The 23,642-nt window shown below is 40.8% G+C and overlaps 1 long non-coding RNA gene across 1 annotated transcript; it reads left to right on the top strand.

The window, feature by feature from the left end:
* Positions 1 to 13,868: 13,868 nt before the first annotated feature.
* On the top strand, positions 13,869 to 20,947 carry LOC123363026. The gene is made up of 3 exons (XR_006576682.1): positions 13,869 to 13,923; positions 18,518 to 18,650; positions 20,716 to 20,947. It is a non-coding gene; the product is annotated as an uncharacterized LOC123363026 (long non-coding RNA).
* The last annotated feature ends 2,695 nt before the right edge of the window (positions 20,948 to 23,642 follow it).

Raw genomic sequence — 23,642 nt, 5'->3', positions numbered from 1 at the left:
AACAAGTTGCACACTAACTGATCCATGTAGACCCTGCTGGCACACATTAGAAGTTCCCTAATGCATGTCAACATAGAATTGTGTAGTTAAGTACCCCATTAGCAGTAGCTAATAGTTTAGTACTATTTCGTACTACATTAACAGGCACTAGTGAGTGTGTGCCATCAGGGTGTACTTTAGAATTCATATTGCCCCTTCAGTGCACATAGCCGTCTCGTATAGACAAGCCCATAGATAATGCAATTGTAATGTTGGGAGCATTCCCTTGCAGACATAAGTAGGTGGAAGCTCAGTTAGAGGAGAGGAACTCAATCTGATTCAAGGAGTCCAAGAGGATTTGTAGTAAAGGATGAAACCAGTTGCTGGCAGTGATACAACAGGATATTGGAAACGGGGAGAACAAAAAACCCCCATAGAAGAAAAAAATCTCAGTTTATCATTGAGGAAGAAATCATGTGATTAATCAGGAAATTTGAACTTTTCAGCATTCAAGAATAATAAGATTTGGAAAGATTTTCACTAAACTAATCATGCATATAAATAACTGTATCCTGATTAGTTGCAGCTGCTACAATTATACACATCTGATCAAACAGACAGCATATACAGTGTAGTTAGTATTATTACAACTCTTTGAAGATGTAAAGTGCTGCAGATTATCTGCATAACTCAGTTTTCTAAGTGCATAATTATTTCTGGATCTCACACTTTATCTTCCTTTCAGATGTGGGAGTCAATGGACATTTTGGTTGTTAGAACCCCTACAGCCTCAGTGTATCTATAAACTGAAGCCAGGGGAAGTTGTCACTGTTCATGATAACGTTTGCTGGAAGGGTAGAAGTCAAGGAACTATCCTGACAGAACACCTACGTTTTTCAAGTTAATGATAGCTGTGTGTATGTTAAAACCACCACTTTATGTACTAAGTATGATGTACTATGCTTTGTAACCAAAACTGTACAACAACCCCATTATATTATTGCTATGGGAATGTTATTGTTTGTAGTGCTGTTAGTTAGCTTAGGATTATGTTGTGGTTGTTGTAAAAGACGTAATAATAGTAATACCTTTCATGTCCATGCTAATCATGCATTGTCATTACATCCAATGAAAACCCCTAAGGTTGAAACATCTGATGTAGAATCTGAAATCCATGGTTTAATGCAAATAGAGATTTGAAAATATCTGTTGTACTAGAAGTACAAAAGGGGGGAGTGTGGAAGTAGGGAAAGAATTAACAAGGATTTGAAGGGGATCTTAATGCATGTCAGTCAGTTAGCAAGAGTCAGGCTAGTAGTTAGCAAGAGTTAGGCCACACTGTAACCCTAATGACGTGAGACTTGTAGAAGCAAGGATGGTGTGAGGCAAGAGGGAAATAACTGTGTAAGAAGTTTTTACGACCTTGCAACTGATAACCAAATATGTAGACTGGCATCTCCTAGAAGTGAGAAAAATAAGATAGCAGGATGGCTTATGTATAAACAAAATGCAGTTGTTGCTCATTATTATCTGTGTTATTGTCTGTAACAAAGGTATAAATGCTTGCTGTAATTGTTTACCTGTTGAGAGACCTGTCTGGGACTGGGGCGACCCTGTGTCCTAGGGCACTCCCTCCCTCTATTGTAATTACTGGAGAAATAATAAAGCATTTGATTTTGCTGCACACAAAGAAAAAGCGAGAACTGAGTTTTTCTCCGACACAGAAATGTTAGTTTAAAAGGCCATTGGTGGTCATAATGGAGAAATGCACAGATATACCAACTTCATGTTTCAGTGAAAAAGATTACTCATAAGGTCTGAGCTGCATAAATAATGCAGAATGTTTTCAAAAAAATCATGTCAAAATTAATTTCTGACTTGTGTTCACTTCCAATAAACTTTTGTGAAATTAAGGTTTACCCACACAGATGCTTTTAGAAAGCAAATACTAAGATTACATGCTCAGGTACTCAACAGAGTGAATTTTTAACTGACACATGACTATTCCCATTTGAACTGATATTTTAATATAGGATACAGCACAGGGACATGGCTCCCAAAATAAAAGCAATTAAATGAGACAGATGAGGAAATGACCACAATCTTTGCAACTAAGATTGTACAGATACACATGCAATCACTTTGTGAGAATATGCCAAAAGAAAATTAAATTTAAACTTTGCACCCATCCAATAAATCTTATAGCAGCCTAACATCTGTAGTAATAATGCTTCAGGCAATGACTGTGTTTACCAGAAAAGTTTCACATTTTCTGAAATTCTCTTACCGTAAGTTACTGAGAGCCTTTCCAACTAAGCAGATGGTAGGGAATTTATTATGGGAAGATGCCACAATATTTATAATTTACTAGTTTCTGTGTTCTGGTTTAGAAACACTATGTGAAAGTATTCACAGAACATTAACAGGGTAGAGTACAGGAGAGCATAACAGCATTTAGTAAGCCCCCCACCTCCACTTGCCATCATGAGCCTCAATGGGAACCACACAGCTAAAATCCCATGAAGAACATGTACCTGGTGAAAGTAAAATATAAGATACACTAGCTGATACAGTATATGGAACTTTAGAATCTGGTGGAAAGAGTGGCAGTAGAACTTGAAGTTAAACCATTAATTCAGGAGAGACTTCTGGCACAGGTTAGCAGTTTACTATGTGAATACTGCATATATAGATTTTTGTTATTATTTGGAAGCAGTTACAATTGGAGAACATAATTATCTTTTGTAATTTGCAGATTTTGTTCAATCTTAGTGGAGGAATAATTTATTTTTATTACACATTAAACTTTGTAACAGTCTACATTTTATTAAATGTGTACACTAAAAGTAACAAAACTGTGTTACCAGCAACTAACCCCTCTCCCACAAACTGTACCCAAAGTACTACTAAAAATTTACATAGGCGTACATTCATTTTTTATTTGCTAAATTGGGCATCCATTACTTTCCTATATTGGATGCAGAATTATATTGTTAAAGTCCCATTCAGATGAATTATTTCTACATGGGATATGATAGGATTTCATTAGTAGACTAATGCGTCACCAGCACATTACCCATAATACTGGTCAAATTAATTCTTTACAATTTTGACCACCATTACAGATAAGATGCTCAAGAAGCATTAACCTGGTATAAACCATGTAACATATCAATATAGATTGAATTATATGAATGTAAATTACACAAATTTATTCTACAGATATTCCAAACAGTGGAGGATGCATTTTGTAGTTGAACTAATATAAATGCCACATTCATTACAGTATTTTATTGTTCAGATATTTTGTTACACAGCTTTGGCAATGGTTTATACAGGATATAGGGAATATTACACCAAATGGATAACTATTATGTATAGTACTATACAGTACAATAGATAGTAATACACTTTAATTCTAATACTTTTATATTCTGGATGAAATTATATGACACACTAGGGAATAAAACACAAATGGAATTCTGAAATGAACTGGAATAGAGATCAATAAACTAATTCATATTAAAATCAATAATAAAGGAATAGTGGTGTGAACCCACAAGAAACATGATATACAAAACATAACATTCTTTGCCCTGACAGATATTATGGTGCGATAGCTACTAGTGCTCTTATCAACGATCTTAAATAGATCAGTGCGGTTTGCTACTCAGTCAAGTTATACATGGTGCTTATTTTGCATATATTACAACCTCTAAAAATGTTGTTTAAGTAAAACCAACATTTAGCTGTCGGCATAAACTAGAGCTGCCTTGAATATTGCATCAGTTTAAATTCCTTCTTTATGCTTTTGATTGTAACAACATATTGTATTTTCATCACCACATGTATCATAACTGTGCCAATAATGGATTTGAGCTAAGCATGAATAGTGTATTAATTGTTCACATTCTACTAAAGGTCTAGTATCTACTATGAAGTGTGGCTTCTGTCACAAACCATTAATCACATCTTTGGGAATTATATGAGGAAACATTGTTGCGGCTAAGATTAATGTTAAAAGCCACGGAGTATAAAAGTATTTATTTGAGGTGTTTTATTGTACTTAAGTGGAGCACTAATTTTAATTGCAATCATCTGTTTAACACTTCAGAGCATATGGTCATGTGGAAATACTAACAGAACACCTGTTTGGAAATAATACTTTACTCAAAGATTATAAGACAATGAAGTATCTTTTCCTGTCAAAATCACAAAAACACAACCCTCAATCTTCAATGTATACTTTGGGCTTGTATGTCCTAAGAGAGTATACAAGATTAACGCAAGGGAGAAAGTGTTAAGACTGCTTCACGGTGGTGCCAAAGGGACAATTAAGGAGAAAGGCTTCTGGCGCCACCCTCATACACCAGGAAGATGGTCCCCAAAAGAGGGAAACACACACTATACCAGTTGTGTCCAAACTGGGCATCAAAGGTAGCTTTTTAAAGGAGATTTGTATTTCATTATGAGTTGAAAAAGCACTCCTATGATTTTTAAACTGAAGTACTTGACTCAAAGTTGTCTGTAAGGAATGGTGGTAGCAGGCAATAGCTCCTCTAATTGCTTCCCAACACTTCTTTTGCAGTCCCAGGAGCAATTCTGATGTGAGCCTGCTGCACTGCAGGGGAGAATAGTTCTCCCATATCCATTGCCTGCTTCCCTGCTGGGCTGAAGGAACTCCAGGGGGAACAGGAAAAGGACCAGTAATTTCCTATCCTAAGTAGACAAATAATGTAATAGATGCTGACATTTTATTGACAACCAGCACAGAGAAAGAAGACATATTGAGCCTCTTCTCTACACTAGGAATACAACACTTTTAAGTTCCTGTGGTGTAATCTGGCTGATATTGGATCTATGAGTCTGTCTTGAATTGTTTCAGACTCAATGTACATGTGCACATGACCTAATTAGGTCATACCTAATTATTAAGATTTGATTAAATTGGATAAATCCTCAGTGTTTAGCGTAACAGAAGGAGAAAGGGGAAAGGCGAAAATGAAGACACCAAGTGGACCCAGGAAAGCAATAAGTACTTATATAAACATAAAATTAGCCACAATACTGGAAACCAGGAACATTTGAGTTTAACCCTGCCTCTGATATGAATTCTGATTTTGCACAAGCCATTTAAAACATTTTCCTCAATGTTCCCATCTATAAAATATAGGTAGGAAACATAACTGTTCCACAGGGTGCTGTGGGATTGAGTTTGTTACTGCATTTCCTCTCTTCAAAATGTTTTACAAATGTTCAAAAATTATTTCTGTTAATATTAATGCAGTTGTCAGAAAAGTCATTTGAAAACAAGTCACAAGTTTTGCTTGTATCTTTTATATCCATTTTGGGAATTATCCATCACACTATTGCATGCATGTGATTTTTTTATGCAAGGTCATTGCCCATATCAGCACAACACTTACCATCACAGGTTGTCTTCATCTCTTTAATCTTGGTACTAGAGGGACATCTACTATACATGTTCACTTGTTTCTGAAGAATTGAAAATGACTGAAAGCCAAGTCATTACAGGGAAGCAATACCTCTAAAACATCTGTGTAGATTGTAAAGCCAAAAATGCAGAACACATAGGTTGATAATATGGAGTTGGCCATTTAATTCTGTGCATGTAATTTGCAAAGGCTGCCAGTCAATCTCACATTCCAGATGAGACACTCTTAACATTCCAAGGATATGCTTTGGGAAAGGTGAAGAGAGAATGCAAGTACCAGTTCTGTGAAAGAATGGTCAAACAGCTTTCATTTCTTCCACTACAGTTTAATAAGTGTAATAGCCTTCAGTTCTTCTATTTAGACATAAAGTCAATAAATATATGACTACCTCTAATACAGTAATTCTGCACAGCACAAATCTATAACGTAACCACTGACTCATACTAGGAGAAATAACTGGCACACTCTGAAGATATGTGTAGACATGTCTGAGACTTTAATTATGGACCTGATTTAAAGAATTTAATGGAGTTGGCAACGGACTTCAGTTCTAATAAGTTTGAAGTGTAGGTCCATAACTTTTCTTAAGGCCAATTCTGGCTCTAAGACACTACAAGAATAAGAAATCATGACCGTGCCATCTGTGATCTCTGTTGGCATAAAGAACTATAGTGAAAGAAACACAGGTAACAGTTTCTATACCGGGCCCTATACCCGCCTGCTACTGCCACTGAAGACTAGATGAGAAAAAGGGGATGGAGCAGATGGCTCTTTTTACCTTCCCCTTCCAGAAGCTGAACGGCTTCTTTAAGAGATAGCTTTGATCTATGCAGTATTTGCATTGAAAGCAGGGTAGAGCCACACAAACAGACAGGTAGAGTTTTTGCTTGGAACTTGATGAAGGAGGCTAGAGTGACCAGATAGCAAGTGTAAAAAATCTGAACAGGGGGTGAGGGGTAATAGATGCCTATATAAGAAAAACGCCCCCCAAATCGGGACATCTGGTCACTGTAAGGGAGATTGACCAATCCTATATCCCATTAAAAGATCCAGCAGTCAAGTCTGGGCTTGGAATCAGCAAAAGATGCATTATAGCACAATAGCAGCATCTACTGGCGTTATTCTCTACTGGCCCTAATGGCTTATATCAGTTCTGTCCTGACTGTAGATCCATATATTCACCTTGAAAAGCTTTGCTTTCAAGCAACGAAAGAATGGAGGGAGTGCAGGAGGACTCCTCTGCCCCATCTCCTCCTTCTCCTGTAGACCTGTATTATGAGCACCTGTATGTCTGGACGATGGTTCTTCAGGATTATATAGTGGAAACTTTTCAAATACTTAATATTTTAGTTATTGCAAACCTGATCAATGGGGACTACAGATCTGACATGAACATGAATTAATAGGTTCAGGGCTGTCCCTAGGGAGGTTTGGGGTCTGGGACGTAGGTGCTGAGTTTCTAATCTGCAGGGGGGTACCCCCCGGCTCTTTCCAGGCCCCACCTCCATCCTGCTTCTTCCCATCCTCGCCCCTTCCTGCCCCACGTCTTCCCACCCCAGTTCTGCCCCCTTGCTCCTCTCGCCTCCTGATGCCACGAAACATCTGATCCACGGCAGGCAGTAAGCGCTTAGAGGGAGAGGGAGGCACGGCGGGCAGGAGGAGCTGTGGGGATGGGGAGGTTCTGATAGGGGGCTCCCCCCACCTGCACATCTGCCACTCACCTCCCCATTTGCCTCCTCAACCTGCTCACCTGCCTGCCTCCTACTTCACCTCCCCGCCCGCCTCCTCACGATTTTATCAACGCGCCTGGACTGCCCAAAGCACGGGGCCCAAGGTGGTCGCCCCAATTCACCGTACCCAAAGGATGGCTCTGAATAGGTTTCTTTTGTTTTTCTCTCTAAATCTGGACACTGGTGTGTTTTAAGCCAGGACATGGAGACAGTATCTCTCTGCAAGAATTCCTAATTCCCTTTGCTCTTCTAGCTTTTCTGCCCCCTACATGTGACAGTGGTCCCTTACCAGGGAGGCAAGGGAATAGCAATTCCTTGTGGGAGGACAGGGGGGCAACTAGTGATTTCTGATGCACCACAAAACATTGTGTAATAGTTGTATAGGGAGTGAGGATAGCTTTCAATAGTGAATGAATCGGTTCATCTCTCTCTTCACTGTTATTCCCAATTTTTTTTAACATTCTCTTCTTTATTTTTATTTGCAAAGTTCTTGTATGTAGGAGGCAATATTGAAGCAACTTCCAACACTGGACCACATTTGTGAAAATATAGTTTTGGTAGCCTAGAAAGTCATGAATTAGAGAGTTTGTTCTTTCCAAGGATGAGACAGACATCTTGTTAGTAAACATGAAATGTTTGACACCTGTTTCTTGCCTTTTACAAAAGTCTCTCATTGACGTAAGCAATTCATAGAAATAGCTACAGTTTTAAGATCCTACTTTTGGCTCAACCCAAACAATGCTTACCCACAAAAATAGTCTCAGTTGCTTCAAAAGGACTATTCACTTTGGAATGTACAGAGTGACATGAGTACACTTTGCAGATACTGCTTTTGTTTTTGACTCCGTGTTCTGATGCACCACATACACAGGGTAACAGATTGCTAAGCATGTGCCCTTCGGCTCTTTAAGACAAGCAGCCACAGTCCAAGGGCACATTGGTGCACAGGCCTGCGTCCCATGGTCCACTACCAGTTACATCTTAGTAACATAACTCTGACATCAGTTTGATCTCCATGCAGTTTCAGGATGAGTAAAAAGCCATGGTTTGGAGGTTCCCCCCCAACACTTTGATATAAAATCTGTTTTGACCGCAATTTAAGATTTCTTTTTAATTATGTCTCTAGGAAAAGAGCTCATTCAAACAAATGTATTGTGACAAATCTTTAATTCTAAAGTTAACTATAATATAGCAAATTTAGCATGCAGTGGTCTGCAAAGGGTTGGCCTCCAGATCAGCTAGAGTAGTGAGATTAGAATTAGGGCCTTGAGGAGCACACAAGAAACAATCAAATACTTTTCTTTTAGCAATTTTATTAACAAGACAAACAAAATAATCAACACTGCAATATAATGAGAGAGAGAGAGAGAGAGAATGCAGAATGTCCAACATTTGCATTAAGCACATCAGCCTTTGTGGGGAACCCCAAAGTAGGTGAGGTGATGACTCAACTGTCAGCAGGGGGCATCATCCTGGTGTTTCCCATGGCATACAGGCCAGATAACAGCTATTACAATGTCGCAAACTGTATCTTATACATATTCATGAGAGTTTCAACTCCCTTTCCTTATCTGAACTTCCACACCCCCACTTCTGGTGGGGTCTCAAATTCCCATAGGTTAATTAACCATTTATACCATATTTATCATCATTTATGTCAACTGGTTGCTGTAGCATCATTGCAGTCAAGCGTTGTGAGTTTCAGTTATACATGCACCTTAAAAATATCCTAAAATACCAGTAACCTGTGTTTGTGGTTTCTTGCTTCAGACCACTCTGCTGATTTATCACACTTGCTGCAATATTTCATCTTGTGATTTAAGGTCACTTGCCTGTTAGCTATTTGTGTCAAAAAAACTCAGCCCTTAATTGAGTCTACTAAATGAACTATCTTACAAGTCCAAAGCCTTCTGGTTCTTTGCTTGTGTTACAACATCAATCAATTTTCATTCATTATCTAAGATACACTAAATAAATGTTTTCCCTTTACAAAATAAATTCCATGTAAATTACTATCTTTAAATGTGTGATAATCCTCTTAAAATAATATTTTTCTGATTGCTTGGAGTTACAACTTTTAGAAACTTTATTTTTCTGAGACTATCTATAGACACCAATTAAAGACCCTTGTACTACAGAACCTTTACAGACAAATTTACCCAACTACAAACATCTGAGTGAGGAAGCACTATTAGTTTTACAGTAAATATTTGTCTCATTTTGTTTATAATACAAACAGAAAGTGAAATATCCCATAAAACCTATGTTTGTACTACAACCTTTTAAATATGTGATTTCATTGGCTGACCATTATCCCTTATATATCTTCAGAGGTTGTAAGTACTGTAAAAGTAGAAAATAGTCACCCATTAAAATAAAGAACATTGAAAAGGTCAAAATAGCACTGTGCAACTGGTTTTTTGTACACAGTGTCAGTGGATGAAAATGTATACAAGTAACACAGTCTTAAAAATTCTAATTCACATGAGGCCTAGCTATGGCCTATCCCAAAGTGAATTTCCATCAACTGACTATTGTATTACCAAGTTCAATGTTGCTTTTATGGTGTTTCCTAGACAATCTTCTGCAGTTCAAAAAAGTTGAATTACTCAGCAGAATAAAGACATCTGTTTTAATTCAAGGGCATGGTAGCAACAGAGATGCACACAAACCAAGTTAAATCAAAGAAGAACCACATAGTGTCATAAGCATGGTGCAGTGAGCCTGAACCTTAGTGTTATGGTAGGATAGATGAGGGCCCATAGCACACTGTTAAGATACTAGAGTAATTGGACAAAATAACTTGTTTACCAGTTTGTAAAATCCAATACAGTTCAGAGAACTTCAACATAAACATAAACAATTCACAATAGTTGTACACAAGAAAAGTGAAATCACCGTCCCCTCTTGCCCCCCCACCCCCCAAAAAAAAGAAGTCTCATTTTAATATTGCAGTCTGGGCTGGGTGCTTCTGATCACATATGGGTTAAGAATGCAGGAGCACCAAAGTTACCTCCATTGTATTGAATAAACCAAATGATGTAAAGGGTGTTGTGATAAGAGGTAGATATGGCTAAACAACACTTCCAACTCCAATAGAGCTATGCCGGGGGTAAAATGCATCTCAAATATTCGAGGACCATGTCAACTCAGAAGGCACGTTTGGTTTGTCTTTTTAGATAATGGAGGAGCAATATAATTGAGAGAGACAGCTGTTCATTTGGTATATGATTTGGGGGCCATTAGTTAGTGGCACACCCTCAACATTGCAACTGTAAAAGCAAACTGGGCCTGATTTTAATGTGTTGAGCACCCAAAAATCCAACTGAAGTCAATGGTAGATGCAGGTGATTCACAGCTATGAAAACCAGGTCCTAAATGATCAAAATATTTCTGTGGGTTTTGTGCAGAGAAAAAACAGAAGCTGTTACTCTCTTTAAGAGACACAGCACACTTTCTCCCTTCCCTGTCTTGTAAAATCAGCCTCCTCTTCTGCCATATCTCTACTTACCTTGCCTGACTACTTTGGGCTACAATACACCCTTAGCAGAATAATCAGGGAGCAGTCCCTAAATACAGTGAACACAATTCTTCCCAGTCTATACAGTGGCTGCACAAAGGGCTGGAAAGGTTAACTTCCTTATTTTTCTCCGCCTGCACTACACAAGGGTAGCCCTAAATAACTTGCTATAGACTTAAGTTTACTTATCACTGTCAATGGATCACGTTTTATCTGATGAATGTTCAGCACAGTCTACCTGGCAGTATTTCCACTGGAGTGTAACCTCATGCTGGCCTCCAAGTGTCTTCAATGTTTCTAGAATTCCCAATTTGAAATCCTGATACTGATGAGAGGGGCTGCCTAATCTTCTTTTGACATATCGGAATATTTTGCTTTGTGCCACTAGTGTTACGTGGTGAGCTTCTAATGGGATGTTAAATGCAGACAATGTTTTACCACATTTTCAAAACAGCCAAAAGGTGAATTGGCAAAAAAAAAAAAAAGGACTTGTAGATCAGCAACAGATGCTGCAAGATGAGCAATAAACTGACAAGAAAAAAAAGCAAACCCACTTACTTTCAAAGTGGGAGGAATTCTTGCTACAGAATAAAGAAAGCTTTCCTCAGTGTTTGAGCATTAAGTACACATCTGTCAGCAAACATGAAGTATTACACAGCTGCCAGGCATGGCATGTCATTATTGCACGAATGAACGTGTCTCACAGTGGATTGTTTTAATTATCACTTGATTCTGCTTCCCCTTCTGAAGCTGAGCAGTGCGTACTCATATCACTAGTCTCACTGAGCTTCATGAGACTATTCCTGGAGTAACAACTGCTCAGTATGAGTGATAAGTCCTTAAAGTTTTCAGTTATAAAAATACATCAGTAGCAATGAAGAGGAAGATGAGAAGGTATCTGACTCATTTAGCAATCGAGTAAAGAATTAAGTGTGAAGATCTAAAACCATTTCTACCAAACTGTTCCATTTTGACCTGGCTGTTATTGACTTAATTATTAATGATCCGGCTGTATAATATCCATGTATAGCATATACTGACAACTACATATGTGACAGATACAATAATAACTGGACCCTTTTTAGATAATGAAGGGAAAGATATCTGGCACTCCATAGGTCTGCAGTGTGATGTAGTTCTGCACTAGGCACACGTTCGCACTATGGACTTGATGTACATAATGGCATACACCTGCTATGTTTTAAAAGCCAGTGATGGAGCTATATTTTGTGTAGAATCTTCTTTTTCTTCTTTTTTTGGGGGCAGGTGTTGTTTTGTTGGTTGTTTGTTTGAGCAGGGAAAGGGGTTGGAAGATTCCTGCCATATCCTTGAAAAAAAACTTATTGAATTAACTCTAAGTATTCCTGGGGTTCATTGTGCTAAATGCAAAGTTTATGTATTATTGTGGGCCAGGATTGTATGTAATATCTCTGGGGGGAGATGTGATCTAAGCCCTTGTAACGGGGCGGGACTCACCCCTGCAGCACCTCCTGCTGGTGACTCTGGGAATTAGCTCGTTCCAGTGGAGCGCCTCCTCCTGGTGGTGTCCCATCCGTCATTCTGTCCTCTGTTGTCTCTGGACCCGCGTTGCTGCGTGCTCGGCGATGTCCTCTTCGAGGCCACTGCCCTCCGGCAGTGCCCCTTAGTCCTTCTGCGCCCCCTTCCGGGGGGGGTCAGTGCTCAGCAGTCTCACACCCCAGTCACTATGTGCAATCACCCTCTGAGTCTAATCCCTCCTGTCAGGGATCTGGCGTAGCAAGATAGCCGCTCCCTACAGCCAATGGCTGGGTGCACTGCAAAGGGTGAAGGGGGGGGACCCAGGCCCGCCCTCTACTCTGGGTCCCGGCCCAGGGACCCTCTGGTGTCAGCCTCGCTGTCCTTTTCTCCCCTTCCGCTGTCTGTTTCCCTGGGCCGCTAGGCCCTTCAGGGGCCTGCAGCCTGGCAGGCTACGGGTTCAAGCTCCTTAGCCTGGCCAGCACTGCGCTGTCCACGGTGCTAGTCTCCTCCCTTGGAGACTGACCTTCCCCTGTCAAAGGCCTAGGACAGACTGACTGCTCCTGCTCTGGGCAGCCTTTATATACCTCTGAGCCTGGCCCTGATTAGCTGGCTCTAAACTGGGCCCTGATTGGCTCACAATAAGCCCCTCTCTGATTGGCTCACAATAAGCCTTGTCTGCACAGGCGCCCTGGCCTGCCACAGCCCATTCTCACAGGGAGTGGGGCAATCCACCCCACTACAGCCCTGGATGATCAAAGGACTATATTGAACTATTTGCCAGACAAGAATGGAGCTTTGGGACAAGAAGTGTTAAGTGGATGTCCTGGGACATACCTAAGGAGAGGTTAATGTAAATTCCCCATCCCTGGTTATGCAAAAACTCTACCTTTTTGACACTATACCCTAAGCAGTGGGCTGTTGTCTGCTGACCACCTGTCACAAGAGGCCAATATCAAAGGCCCAGCTGTATGAAATGTGATGGGGCAAGGCCAGATGGCTACAGTAAAGTAGTAAGGAATAGGTATGTTAGCCCCAGGCTAACCAAATCCCTAGTACCATGGTAACCAAATGGCAGTTGCTTTAGGTTAATCAAGACACCTGGGGCCAATTAAGATCTTTCTAGAAGGCAGTGGAGATAGCTACATTGATTGGGACACCTGAAGCCAATCAAGGGCTGGCTGGAACTAGTTAAAAGCCTCCCAGTCACTCAGTGAGTTTGGGGTGTGAGGAGCTGGGAGCAAGAAGCTGAGAGGATGTACTGCTGGAGGATTGAGGAGTACAAGCATTATCAGACCCCAGGAGGAAGGTCCTGTGGTGAGGATAAAGAAGGTGTTTGGAGGAGGCCAGGGGGAAGTAGCCCAGGGAGTTGTAGCTGTCATGCAGCTGTTACAGGAGGCACTATAGACAGCTGCGATCCACAGGGCCCTGGGCTGGAACCTGGAGTAGAGGGCAGGCCCGGGTTCCCCCCAAACCTCCCAACTCATGATCCAACATAGGAGGAGTTGACCCAGACTGTGGGTTCCACCAGAGGGGAAGATTACTGAGGTGTGCAAATCTGCCAATAAGTGCAGGACCTACCAAGGTAGAGGAGGAACTTTGCCACAGAAGGAAAGACTGAATTATTAATGGGTCTTCTGAATCTGAGACAGTTATGCACTTGTAATCATAGGAAAAACCCAGTTGCTGGTTTGGAAGGACTGACATCTATCAGAGTCCAAGGTTGGAGTTGGGGTGACCTCTGGTAAGCTTTTTAGCATGTGTTTTTTTATTGACTTTAATGTTTTCTCAGTAATGCTTTTACATTAAGAATATATGTGCTCGCTTAGAATGGGGTGTGTAGTAACTTGTGGCAATTACAGTTCTTCACAACTTCTGAAGAGAAAGCAAAACCCAGACACTGGCCTGTTTAGGCAATCTGGCTGGCTAGGGATATCACAGTGTCGGAGGGAACTATGCAGCTTGGGGGAAAAAATGGTCAGCAGGGAGAGATGTGGGTTTCTACCCAAGAGAGGTGATGGCTGAGAAGGCAGGAGCCTAGAGTGGGTGCTTTGGTGGACAACGGAGGAGGAATATAGGTGCAGTTGCTCTGAACTGTGACCTGCAATGGGAGGTGTGGAGGAGGGGAAGACTGGGGAGACATCCAGCAGGCTTAGATGCTGTTGACTGGCTGTACCAAGATCCCATGGATGATCTTTAGCTGGCCTAGAGTGGAACCACCTCCCCAACTGCATGTAGCTGTGTGATAGGTCACACGAGTGGTACTAATTATGTTACACTCTCACACCAGGGGGCTGTTTTAGACCAAACTATTTTATTAACTTTTGTCAGAACCCAACAAACAGATGCAAACATCTTGCACATGCCCCACTGCCAGACAGTCTTTTAGGTGCATCTAACACTTCTTTCCACATGCACCAGAGCTGTTCACCTTTGACCTTTTTGGTATAGATCTAAACCTTAAAGGGCCAGATCTTGCATACAGGGCTGGCTCCAGGCACCAGCCCAGCAAGCAGCTGCTTGGGGTGGCCAACAGTGAGGGGTGGGGCACGTCTGGGTCTTCGGTGGCAATTCGGCAGTGGGTCCCTCACTCCTAGGGTGACCAGATGTCCTGATTTTATAGGGACAGTCCTGATTTTTGGGTCTTTTTCTTATATAGGCTCCTATTACCCTCGATCCCCATCCCGATTTTTCACATTTGCTGTCTGGTCACCCTACTCACTCCCTCTCGGAGTGAAGGACCAGCCGCTGAATTGCTGCCAAAGGCTGGAGCGGTGGCGGTAGAGCTGCAGATTGCAATCGCAGCTTCTTTTTTTTCCTTTTTGCTGCTTGGCGTGGCAAAAACCCTGGAGCCGGCCCTGCTTACGTAAACTCAGAAAAATACATTCACATTGAACTACTATAATGCACAAATTCTAATGTCTGAGTACTACAATTACAGTTTGGGTCTTTTGCTACATCTAGTTTACTTGCTTGTACAACTAGTCAGTGTGTACCAAATATAAAATCTAATGACTTTTGCTTCAGAAAACTTTGCAGATCAAAACCATTATTGTAAATTTATTTGATATGCAAAATATTTCCTCAGTATCACAAGTAAACAAATAGCAATTTATAGATTTTTTTCAAGTATTGGGGGGAGAGATAGCTCAGTGGTTTGAGTATTGGCCTGCTAAACCCAGAGTTATGAGTTCAATTCTTGAGGGGGCAATTTGGGGATTGGTCCTGCTTCAAGCAGGGGGTTGAACTAGATGATCTCTTGAGGTCCCTTTCAACCCTAATAATCTATGATATGAGCTTCAAAATGCCAGTCAGACATTAAATATGTTTCTCTAATATGAGAATTGATTACATACACTTATTCAGTGTATTTAATTCAATGACAATAGCTTAAAAGCCTCACAAATACTTAAAGGATCAAAATTCCTTTTTAATCAACCCAAAGGCCTAGTATTTAAATATATATCTATCTATATATATATATCAGCAAGTGTTCCCGAGTGTTCAGCCCCTTTACTTGTACATTAGTATCATATTGAACTTAATATAATGAAAATGGCATGCCACAGGCATAGATTAGATTAAATATATAATCTCATGTGTAAAAGGAAAAGGGTTTACACTCAACTTTGTGAACTTTGGCTTTATTCTCTGATTTCAAGACTGAAGGGTGAATACGAATCCATCAATATACTAAATTATAAGTGTCATAAATAAACAGATCAGGGTTAAGGTCTCTTTTCCCTGGAAAGGGTTAACAAGCTCAGTAACCTGAGAAACACCTGACCAGAGGACCAATCAAGGGACAGGGGAATTTCAAATGTCTGTGGAGGGAAGCCTTTGTCTGTGTTCCCTGTTTTGCTCAGAGAACTCTTTTTGGACCTAAGAGAGGACAGTCATGTCTCCAAGTTCTCCTGGAGTAGTTTCTACTAATTAATAGTGAGTATTAATTAGAAAGGCGAATTAGTCTTATGATTTGATTTCTATATTTGCAATTGTGTGTTTGCTAAAGGAAATGCTTTATTCCTGTTTGCTGATATTGCTTTTACTGAGAAAGGGGGAGGGGGAATTCTCTCCAGAGATTGATAAGGTTATACCCTATGAATGTCCAGCTTGGGCTCATAGAGATTCTGTATTTTCTTTTTATTCTTTAATAAATTCTCTTTTCTTTGGACTTGGTTAATTCCTTCTCTTGTGGAAATTCAGGGGAAGGGGAGGGGGGAAGAGACAGTCCTCCTGGGTTTGATTCAAGCAGTTTGAATCAGGTATCTCTTTCCAGGACTAGGGAAGGGGAGGGGGGAAGTGAGTCCCTCTTTGTGTTGAGTCAAGGATTTGACTCGGTGTATATCTCTCCAGAGCAGGCTGGAGAGAAGGAAGAGGGGGAGGAGGGGAACTGGCTGTTTCTCTCTCTGGTGAGATTCAAGGGGTTTGAATCTGGGTTCCCCAGGGGAAGCTTGGGGGGACAGGCAGTGTGTCAGACACTTTAACCTGACTGGTGGCAGCGACAAGGAGACCTACCCTAGGATTTTAGGGTGGGGGGATACATGCTGGTCCTCAACTTGAAACCCCCCAGTTTCAAGTGAGGGTGCAGACCATGACAATAAGATCATAGAAATGAAGAGCGGAAAGGGACCTTGAGAGGTCATCTAGTTCATCCTCCTGTTCCAAGCAAGACCAAGTAAACCTAGACCATCCCTGAATGGTGTTTCTCTAACCTGTTCTTAAAAACCCCCAATGATGGGGAATTCCATAGCTTCCTTTGGATGCCTGTTCCAGAGATTAACTACCCTTACAGTTAGATTCCCCGCCCCCAATATCTAACCTAAATCTCCCTTGGTGCACATTAAACCCATTACTTTTTGTCCTACCCCCAGGGTACAGGGAGAACAATTGATTCTCTCCTCTTTTTATAAAATCGCTTAACATTTTGAAGACTGTTATCAGGTTCCCCCTCAATTTTCTTTTCTCAAGACTAAATGTGCCCTGTTTGATTAAGCTTTGCACATGTCAGCTTTTAATACATTTTAATATTTGTATTTCCTCTCCTCTGGACTCTCCCCACTTTGTGAACATCTTTCCTAAAGAGTGGCACCCAGAACTGGACACAGTACTTAAGTTGAGGCCTCACCAGTGCCAACTAGGGTATGATAATTACCTCCTGTGTCATACATATGACATGCTAGAATGGCATTAGCCTTTTTTGTCACTGCAATCATACTCTTGGCTTATATTCAATTTGTGACCCACTATAACCCCAAGATCCTTTTCAGCAGTACTGCCACCTAGACAGTTATTCCACGTTTTGTAACCGTGCATTTGATTTTTTTCCTTCCTCGGTGTAGTACTTTGCACTTGTCTTTACTGAATTTCATCTTGTTGATTTCAGACCAAATCTCCAATTTATCAAGGTTGTTTGGAATTCTAATCCTGTCCTCCAAAGTCCTTGCATCCTTTCTATCTTGGTGTCATCTATGCTTATAAAGTTTGCACTCTCCACTCCATTATTCAAGTCATTAATGCAAATATTCAATAGTACTGGACCCAGTACTCACCTCTGCAGAAACCCACTAGATATTCCCTCCCATTCTGATAGTGAAACATGGATAACTATTCTTTAAGTATGGTCTTTCAACCAATTGTGCACCCAGCTTATAGTAATTTAATTGAGACCACTGCTTATGAGGCTGTCATGTGAGACTGTTAAAAGCAGTACTACAAATTAAGATAAATCAGGTTTACTGCTTCTCCACTACACTTTGGGCCAGTAACCGTGTCAAAGAGAAATAGGTTGTTTTGTTCTTGATAAATCCATGCTGGCTATGTCTTATCACTCTATTATCCTCTAGGTGCTTACAAATTGATTGTTTAATAATTTTCTCCAGTATCTTTCCAGGTATCAAAGTGTTTTATAATCCCCTAGTCCTCTTTCTACCATTTTTAAAGCTAGGTACAATGATTGCCCTTCTCTAATCCTCTGAGACCTCACTCATCCTCCATGAGTTCTTCAAAGTAATTGCTAACTGTTCCAAGATTGCTGCAAGTAGATTCTTAAGTACCCTACAATAAATTTCATCAGGCTCTACCAACTTGAATACATTTAACTTAACTAAATATTCTTTAACCTGTTTTTCTCCCTATTTTGGCTTGTGTTCCCTCCCCCTTGTTGTTAATATTAATTGTGTTGAGTATCTGGTTACCATTAACCTTTTTTTAATGATTGAAGCAAAATAAGAATTAAACCTTAGCTTTCTTGATGTCATCACTTGTTGGTGCTCCTTCCCAAATAAGTAGGAGACCTACACTTTCCTTCATTTTTCTCTTGCTTTTATCATTTGTAGTCCCTGCTGATGTGCTCAGAGTCATACCTGGCAGCATCATTAGTGCCCACATAGATGAGCCATATGGGGTAGTGGTCAGAGGAATGGATGAGTCTCAGCAACTTTTCCTTAATATCTTGGACATGGGCTCCAGGTAAGGATCACACCTCCTGGATAATGACATGACTGGTACAGGACTCAATTGATAAAGAATTAAAGGAGGGTAATATAATCAATGACAATCAATATGGGTTTTTAGAAAATAGATCCTGTCAAACTAAAATGATATTTTTTCAATGAGTTTGGTTGATAAAGGTGTTGATGTAATACCATGTTGAATGCCTTACAGGATATCAGACAACACTTTAGTAGTAGTTTAAACATCTAGTTTAAAAACTAGAACACCATAAAATTAACATGGCACACATTAAATAGATTCAAAGATGGCTAACTGATAGGTCTCCAAATTTAATGGTAAATGGGGAATCATTATTGAAAGGATGCATTTCTAGTGGGGTCCTGCATGAACTGGTTCTTGATGCTACACTATGTAACATTTTTATAACTGACTTGGAGGAAAATACAAAATCATCACTGATAAATTTTGAGGATGACACAAATTGGAGAAGTGAAAATAATAGAGAGGTTGGGTCTCTGACAGTGTGATCTAGATCACTTGGTAAGCTGGGCACAAGCAAACAATAGATTTTAAAAATGACTAAGTATAAATGTATAAATCTAGGAAGAAAAAATGGGGGACTCTAACTTGGGATGCAGAGACTCTGAAAAATATTTGGGGGTCGTGGTGGATAATCAGCTGAACATGAGCAACTAGTGAGAGGCTGTGGCCAAAAGGACTAATGAGATCCTTTAATTCATAACCAGGGGAATCTCAAGTAGTAGTAGTATTTAATAATGGTGCAACCGCTGCTTGAATACTGTGTTCAGTTCTGGTGTCTACAGTTCAAGAATAATGATAAATTAGATGGTTCAGAGAAGAGTCATTAGAGTGATTAAGGATTAGAAAACATGCCTTAGTGATAGATTGAGCTCATTGAATCTATTTATTTTAACAAAGAGAAGATTATGGCATGTGTTATACCTATCAGACTAGATGTTCACAATGGTCCCTTTTGTCCTTGGAATCTATGGATCTATAAGTCTGTGCTAGTCTTTTCTACTTATCCTTATCAATTCATTCACATTTAAACTTTTTGTAGATTTCCTTTTTGATTTTAGGTCTTTAAAATGCTCCTGATACTGCCATACTGACTTCTTCCTATTCTTCCTATGTTTCCTTTGCACCAAGATCGTTTGCTTATGTGTGATAACAGGAATGCACTTGTCTCTGAAAGACTTTTTCATATTAATCTAAAAGTGGCAAAAGCATCCAAAAAGATGGCATCCGGTGCTGTTAGCTCTGCTAATGAAGTGCTCCTGTCTTCAACTATCAGCGACCTATTTACTTTTGCTCTCATCTCTAACTTTCAAATTCAGACTTTTGCAAAGTTAGATGTTCCCCTTTTATCTCAGTCTTTCCATGCCTCTAGTATTCATACCTACAAGGATAGGTCTTTAGGAGGAGGCTGTGGCTTGGAGTCATTATTACATACCAAAAAAAGGAGGAGAGACAGCTGTGTTTGTAGGGAGGGAGGTTCATGGGATATAATGCTGTGCGTTTCAGAAGTTAAGGGACTTTGGATAAGTCCCCATTAATAATTTGTTGTGTATTTGGTTGTCATGGGTTTTGTTACTATGGCAACTGAGTTAGACTATTAAGGGATAGCTCAGCCGGTTTCAACCGGCTGAGTGAGCTCTCTGTTTCTGTAAATAAAATGGAGGTTTTGGTTAGCTGTCTGCTCTCTGGCCTCAAGTGATTGCTTCCTACACCGGCTGCCCCTAGGACATAACCTAATTACAGAGCCTACTCCACTAGAATTAGAACTCTGTGAACCCATCTGATTTGGTTTGATATAGCATCTGTGCAAACCCACAGATAGGGGTTGCCAATGTTTGCCTTAAGTGTTATGGCTTTAATCTGGCAAACCAAAAATTAGCTCAAGGAAAGTTTTTTGCTTTTAAAACTGGGTTGTATGTGTGCCAACACAATTAAGAGACAGTGTCCAAGAACTGAGTGAATTAGAAAAGGTAATGTTTTAAGCCACAGCCTTACTTCTCAGTCACAGCCACAGAAGAAATGCATTCTCTTTCCCATACAGATCAGGCTCGACTGAATGCAGCATCTGAGAAACCAGGTGAAAATGGCTTCCACTGCATTGGGCCAACCATCCTGAACAAATGGACCAACTGGGGTACAGGGAGAAAAAACAAAACATGCAACTGTCATCTGATGACTTGCCCCATGTGAAGAATCAGGTTAAAACGGAGAACACACCATAAACAGTTGCCTAATAAAATTTGAGTAACCGGACACAGCAATTAAAATTAGAGAATAATTCAACAGAATAAGAATCGAAAAACTTTCACAGGCAGTTCATGGACACAAACAGAATTCAAATGAGTCAGTGCTGATTCATAGAGATGCAAGCTGAACCTCTGTCCGGTGCTGAGTTTGGGTATTATAATTTGAGCTGCACAGTTTGTAGAGCTCTAATCAAGACAAAGTTTGAATAATCCATTTTACCTCAAAATGATATTAAATGTAACAGTTCCTAATGATCATATATGATCCAGTTAATTCTGGTGAACTGCAGCAATGAGTGAGAATTGATGGTAGACTGATATAATTATCTGCAACCAATATCCAGATTATTTTAAGAGGTTGTTAAAACATTTTAAAATGTAAACATTTCCTAAAGTCATCCTGAATAGTAATTAACAAGAGGTCTCTTTGTTTAAAGTCTTATGGATGAGGCTAAAAATCAACCATGATGAGATTTTTATTTATCAACATAAAATCTGATTTCTCAATCAGATTTTTTTTGCATATCTCATTACTCTATTTTTTATCACTTATAATACTAAGATACAGTTTTAAGACTCGATAGAGCATTTTTACTCCTACAGGATTTGTATTTTTTTTCCATTTTGAGTAGTGAAAATACAGCTGACACATGCAGTGCATCAATATTTTTTAACCCTATAGATTAGTGTAAATTGATTTTGTTTTAACTTCTACCATTTTCAAAGAGAAATATATATTAATCAGTTTGCAGAGGAGGGATAGCTCAGTGGTTTGAGCATTGGCCTGCTAAACCCAGGGTTGTGAGTTCAATCCTTGAGGGGGCCACTTAGGAATCTAGGGCAAAAATTGGTCCTGCTAGTGAAGGCAGGGGGCTGGACTTGATGGCCTTTCAAGGTCCCTTCCAGTTCTAGGAGATATACTAATCTCCAATAAAAAAAAAAACCTACACTCTAGCTTTTTGGGTAAAACCAACTGTCATCAGTTGATCTCACACTCTAAAGCCTGGTCTACACTAGGACTTTAATTCGAATTTAGCAGCGTTAATTCGAACTAACCGCTCAACCGTCCACACCAGGAAGCCATTTAATTCGAACTAGAGGGCTCTTTAGTTCGAATTTGGTACTCCACCCCGACAGGAGTAGCGCTAAATTCAACATGGCTAGCTCGAATTAGGCTAGGTGTGGATGCTAATCGAACTTAGTAGCTCCGGGAGCTATCCCACACTGCACCACTCTGTTGACGCTCTGGACAGCAGTCCGAGCTTGGATGCTCTGACCAGCCACACAGGAAACGACCTGGGAAAATTTGAATTCCTTTTCCTGTCTGGGCACTTTGAATCTGACGTCCTGGTTGGACATCGGGGCGAGCTCCGCAGCACCTGCAACGATGCAGAGCTCTCCAGCAGAGGAGTCCGGGCAATCCAAGAATAGAAAGAGGTCCCCAGCATGGACTGACCGGGAAGTCATGGATCTGATCGCTGTTTGGGGCGAGGAGTCTGTGCTCTCGGAGCTGCGCTCCAACAAGCGGAATGCAAAGACCTTCGAGAAGGTCTCCAAAGCCATGATAGACAAAGGATACAGCCGGGATGCGATGCAGTGCCGCGTGAAAGTCAAGGACCTGAGACAAAGTTACCAAAAAATCAGAGCGGCAAACGGACGCTCCGGAGCACAGCCCCAGACATGCCGCTTCTACGAGGCACTGCATGCCATTCTCGGTGGGTCTGCCGCCACTGCCCCACCAGTCACCGTGGACTCAGTGGATGGCATAGTGTACCTGGACAGTTCCTCGGCGATCTTCGCCGATGGGGAAGATGAGGAAGGGTTTGTGGAGGACGGCGCAGGCGACAGCGAACACAATACCGCTTGCCCTGACAGCCAGGATCTCTTCATCACCCTCACAGAGATCCCCTACCAACCGTCCCCGCCCATTAACCCGGACTCAGAATCAGGGGAAGGATCAGGCGGTAAGTGCTATAACCATGGAAACATTTATTTTTTAAAAAACAGGTATAGAAAAAATAGAAATACTATATAAAAAATGTTAAATGTCAAACTATATAAATAGTAGGTCCACACATATAGGGATTGAACAATAATCCTCTTGGGACAGTTCAACAAAGCTCTCAGAGAGCTGCTCGAAAAGCCGCCGCAGGAGGTTCCTGGGGAGAGGTGCCTTATTGGGTGCTCCATGGAAGCACACTCTTCCGCGCCAGGACATCCTAATGTAGAGAGGAATCATCGCCTCCACCAGCATTGCTGCATATGGTCCTGGTCTGTGCAGGGCTTCCCTTAGCATCCGCTCTCTCTGACTCAGAGTGACCTGCCTCAGGGTGATGTCGTTCTGGACAGGCTGCATCTAAGTAGGGCAATTAGTGTATTGTTACTATTGTTAATGGTTTAAAATTAGGTTGCATAACAACGACCCTCGCTTAACAGCCACATGCTGGAGGCCACAGAGAACAAGCATACATTGATCTTTCCCGTGCACTGGCGGGAGGGGCTGGAAAAGGCTCAGCCTTTCTGCTTTCCAGATTGCCGTTAGCAGGAGAGCACAGCTATCCACTAACTGATAAGCATTATCTACTTTAAGGCTTACCAGGACTGTCTGCAAGACGGATTCAGCTGTCTCTCCCCGCTTGTCTGCTCTCCTGTGCAATGGCGCCGCCAATGAGAGCGTATTCCGAAATCTCGAACTTGTCCTGAGATCTCGTGGAACTTGGTG

The sequence above is a fragment of the Mauremys mutica genome, chromosome 2, assembly GCF_020497125.1.
Source record: "Mauremys mutica isolate MM-2020 ecotype Southern chromosome 2, ASM2049712v1, whole genome shotgun sequence".
NCBI lineage: Eukaryota > Metazoa > Chordata > Testudines > Geoemydidae > Mauremys > Mauremys mutica.
This window is presented reverse-complemented; position numbering and strand designations above follow the sequence as displayed.